Below are 5,202 nucleotides of genomic sequence, written 5' to 3'. Positions count from 1 at the left end.
TTTGGTGTGTAGGGGGGCGCATTGAGGAACCTGGCTTTGGGGCAGCAGAGAGAGAGTAAATCCGGCCCTGACCACAACGCACAGATGTGAACGCTTCGTGTCTTGCCCAAAAGAAATGCAGGTACCACGTGTTGATACCGAATGGTATACCTAAAAGCAACACATGTCGTCTGACATGTCATGTGAAAAGAGCCTTAAACAAAAATATACCAAAGCTCCGCAAAATATTGAATGGCATTCTGGCACATGTGGCTGAAAAACAGAGGTTCATTTTTTAGTCTTCAAATGACAGGGTGACAACGCAAGAGCACAATTCAGAAGCAGTTGTCACCCCATAACAGGCCAGAACTAGGACCGTCATTGCAGGATCACCAGTTATTTTAATAAAATTTGCATATTTACAAAGATTGAACATTAACATGTTTACCACTGTGATTAGATCTACTTTCAAAACAGATCTTTCCGATGCCTAGCTGTCTTTTTATAGGTTAATGAAAAGGAACTAAAAATTTCTAGAATGCAGGTCCTCTTTGAATACCAACGATAAGCCAGAACACCTTCATAGAGATATCAATATGAAGTCTGTCTGGTGCTCAAAGTTCTTCTATTACTCGAGGCAAGAGCTGATAATGTATGGATGAGCTGTATCCCTACAAAGCCCAGTTATTGTTCCAGGCTTCTCATCCTCTGCATTGTAGACCCATCTTTCATCATCCCCTGCAATCCCTAAATCCTATTTATTGAGTATGGTCTTCTGTAAACATTTAGAAGCCTCGTATGTACAAATATGTTCTGTGAGAAGCCTGATTAGATATTACACCGCCAGGCTAGCGAGGACACCACCTGCCACCTATACGTTGCAGACATCAGATGACCCCCTAATGCCAGAAGGAAGCAGAGAATGAAAGAAACAGCATGGCATGCAATGCTTGAACATGCGTTAAAACAGCTGCACAGGAATACAATGCTGACGCTATATCAGCAAAATCAAAATGACAAAACTCATTTCCTTTTCATTAAGTTCCTCCAGGTTTTATATAGTCATCCCGTGTGATCCTTTGCTTTATGCAGATCTGTCCCACATTTTATAATGACAGACAGTTTTTTCTTATTAAAGTAAAACCAGTCACTAAAATCTCATATAAGCTTTAGCGTGTCAATGTCGTTTTAAAACGTGCTTTCAATCCCCTCAAATCTGACGCTTTAACTTAAATACTACCCATTGATCCTGCCAGGAATGCCCTTGTTCGCTTCCTGGGTGTCAACATTCTGTCCCCATTTCCCAATGATGACTACCAGGGGTCATGCCAACCTACATTGAACAGGCATGGCCCACTGCTGTCACTTTCAGTGAAATTAAGTTGCTGGAGTGCATGTAGACAGGACATGGCTGCAAAGAGGAAGCAGGAGGTCTGCAGTGTTGATATCCAACAAAAGATTTTTTTTTTAAAAGATGAAAATATGTATTTTATTGTAAAAATGGCAATTGTTTATGATGTTTTAGCAACCTAAATTCCATTCTGTTAGGGTTTAGATCTTTTATTTCTTAAAGAAATCCCCATCTACAGCTGTCTGCTTTGTGTCCGGATGTTGTGTTGTATGAGCAGGGCATAAAGATCTGTAGATATCTCTGCATCTGCTGAGCGGGTAGTTGTTTTCTACATTTAGCCCTGCTTTGGGCAAGCAGAGCTAAATGTAGAGTGGGGAAGCCGCCGCCACTTGTTTAGTACAAGTGATCTCGGCGATGTCACCAAGATCACTTCTATGCAGCCTGCAGGTCTGCCATTCTCCATGGGGGAAGGGGGGTTTGGCGGGTAGGGGGGCGCATTGAGGAACCTGACCTTGGGGCAGCAGAGAGATTAAATCTAGCCCTGGATTAGCTCAGGTTTGGATCAATCTAAACCGGAGCTCCTACAAAGACGGAAGGAGATATTCCAAACAAGGCAGGAAGCTCCTTCCGCTACCACCCAATTGGCCCGGGAATTTCCTGTGTCGCTGCACGTAAGCAAAGGGACGGGATGCAATTACATTTTATTGACCCTATATGGCCACATAGCTATATTTGGTCAGTGACATTTACCTTATATGGCCATGTCGCCATGAAAGGTCAATTACATCAGTACTAGGATCTTGTGCTTTTGTTTATGTTAAGCTGCAGGGCAGTGAATGTCTCGGCCCACAGCTGATTGGGCGAGTGGCCCCATGGCACTTTCAGGTTCAGAGGGGCTTAAGATTGGACCAGGTTTGGTCCGAACCTGAACTTATGCTTACTCAACACACAGAATTTCCGAGCGGAGAGGCAGCTCCCTCTCGCCCCCCTGCCAGACACGCCCCCCCGGCCGCACGCATGCCCGTCCACCTGTTTGTGGCTCCCTGGACGGCAGAGCACAGCTGCAGCCAGGTAAGACATCCCCCGAAAATAAGACCTAGTGTCTTATTTCGTGCAAAAAAATTAAATAAGACACTGTCTTATTTTCGGGGAAACACGGTATGAGGGCTTTACATTTTGGGTGCAGGGCATCCGGGCCCACCACAGTGCCCTGCATTTTCCTTGTAATGGTGCGGCACTGATGCCATCACCACTTTCTGAATTAGAAGAGGTGAAGAGAAAGAGGGCCTTGTGCATCATGTGTCTGGCCTGAAGACTTACGGGAAGTCTCCTGGGGGAGGGGATGGGGAAAATAGAAAAGTTGGTCTTCCAGGTCTTCCTAAACCAGCCATGCAATTTAGCAACACCATGGCAATTCTGCTTCAGATCAACCAAAGTGGTCACTCCGCTCTCTGAATCTTACATTAAGTTCTATCTTTCCAGGATGAATTGTAGCACTGAAGCCTAGTAAAAGAAGTGAACAGTTATCAGGTTGGATAGAGCATGGTAGCACAAGTGTTACCATCAGAGTGGGCTGCAGGCCTTTGTGTGTTTCTGAAAATTAGAGAGAGTTTGTGAATGGTCTTAAAGAGTACAACTCCAACCAAAAACATTTTTTCTAGTTTTGGTTTCTGTGTCCCTACTTGGGGAGATGTACCCTCACTTCCTGTCACCTGGACTGAAAGTATTCAGAAATATAAAAATCTTCACGTGGTCACCAAAACTCAAGCACAGGGTACATTTTCCAAATCTGGTGGAACATGCCTTAGATGGGATTTCCTGAAGAGGAAGTTGTACCTGAGGACTTGCAGTAAAATTATCTCTTTGCTTCAGTCATTCTGTGGATCTTTATTTCTCTACTTCTACAGCTGCTTCTTGAATATTACCCTACCACTCATCAGATCGCCAGTCCTCACAGAGGGAAGCTCTGACACGAGGAAGTAAAGCCCTGCCTCTACCAAGATGGCCACCTCCAAACAGAGACACATTGCTGGACAAGGCATGGTAAGTCGGTGATGGGAAAAAGATTAGCTATAGGAAGCCTACATGCAATACTGGTGATTAGTCTTTTGCCATCTGCTTTTTGGGCACAACTGCCACTCTCTTTAGGGTTACAAACATTCTGGGTGAATCCTAATTTTCAAAACTGAGAAAACGGACACTACAAGTACTAAACCAACAAACCTTTCTGAGATATATAATGTGAGGACTCTTTTGAGAACATGGCAAAAGGGCAAAAAAAAACAGAGCCGCAACCCTGGATTCTCTGGTTATTAAAACAGTTTTTTCACACCATCAATGTCAATTCACATTCTTGAAGGGTTAAAAAAAAGAAGTAGTAAAACAATCCCTTCTACTATCACGAGAGCTGAAAAAAAATACCTTTCATCACACTCTGGTACATACAACTACAACGTCCGTCCTCTGCCAGTGTAGCCTCTAGGCCAAGATTAAGGTTGTGCAATATTCAGCAGAGGATCTGGATGTCTGCTGTTTGGGCACAAAGCCGTCTTATTAACTCTATCCCCAGCCACCGAGGTGCCACTTGCCCTGGTATAGCCATGACGTCCGTCCTACTTTCCACTCCCATTCTCCGTTAGGTACAGTACGTGATCTGAAATGGGTTCGGTTGCCCATAGTGGCGTGTTGAAGATCGTGCTTAGCCTCGGCCAATCGGCTGCTGGTTTATTAGCAGATTTAGATGGCAGATTATTAAAATAAGGGATAATCCGGGGGGGAATCTACAATAACGGACTGTCAAAACTGGATTTATAATTGGAGTGCACAACAGCTGATGCTGATAGCTTATCAAGCTTAAGATATTACTATACATTACCCAAGCTAAAACTAGTGCCACATATTTAGTCTAGATAAAAAAATACAAAATATATATATAAATAATCTATCTATCAACCCATTAAATTTTTTTTTAAGTCAGACAACTATTTGTGCATCTGCCAATGACAAGAAACTTTCCTATAAACATCAAGCACGCTAATTTAGCCTTACTAAAAACCGTATTAGAAAACGGTAAAAATAAAAAGAAATTAAATTATGTTTTGATGAGTAAGCCTGTTGCACCTGGCAAAAAAAAAAAAAACACACCAGATGAGAAAAATTATTGTGAAAATATTTATGTATTTGTTAATTGGTGCAGAAAATATTTTACTGTGATACAACAGTTTACGCAACATTTGGCGGATATTCTGCGATTGGGATTCCGCCCGCCTCCTGCTTTCCAGGGCCCATCTCCTGCAATGCGTTATGGCGATTTCAGCTGCAGGTGACAGGTCTAAAAAAAGATTGGCAGACCTCGAGATTTAAATGGGGAGCGGGGGTGTTCAAAATTCTTAACCCTTTCCACTGTCTGCCAGTAAGAAGGGGGATTAATTAACACACTCCCCCCACCACCACCACCATCATCATTTAGGTTAAGCTTGTCATTGGTTTTAGCCAAGCAGTGTACTGTATAGTAAAGGCAGATGTGAATTCACTGATTACTGCCGGTCTGCAATTATTTCTGTCTTGGGAATAAAAGCTCATAGCAAAAAAAAAACACACCCACCCTGCCTGGATGCTGCATTTTCCAGTTTGGTTCCCTAGTGGAAATGTAAACAGTCCAAAAAAAAAAAAATCCTTTCATTTTTCTCTGTAGCCAAAAAAAAAAACCTGAAAAACTGCCTTAGTAACAGCGCTGCTTTAATTTCTGTCCATGGTTTGTGTATTTCGCCATGTTAGGGGGCAGTGTGAAATGGGTCTTTTTTTTTTTCTCTTCTTCTTATTCTAGACTGAAGACCTGGATACAGTATTAATAACATGCATAACAAAGTTAT

General features: G+C 42.7%; 1 protein-coding gene across 2 annotated transcripts in view; it reads right to left on the bottom strand.

Annotated features, from left to right (window-relative positions):
* The window catches only part of DSCAM (DS cell adhesion molecule), a 399,852-nt gene that overhangs the window by 393,921 nt on the left and 729 nt on the right, over positions 1-5,202 (bottom strand). The window lies entirely within an intron of this gene.

The sequence above is a fragment of the Nanorana parkeri genome, unplaced genomic scaffold, assembly GCF_000935625.1.
Source record: "Nanorana parkeri isolate BGI_ZX_2015 unplaced genomic scaffold, ASM93562v1 scaffold95, whole genome shotgun sequence".
Classification (NCBI taxonomy): Eukaryota; Metazoa; Chordata; class Amphibia; order Anura; family Dicroglossidae; genus Nanorana; species Nanorana parkeri.
The sequence above is the reverse complement of the archived record's forward strand: the minus strand, read 5'-3'. Positions and strand labels throughout refer to the sequence as shown.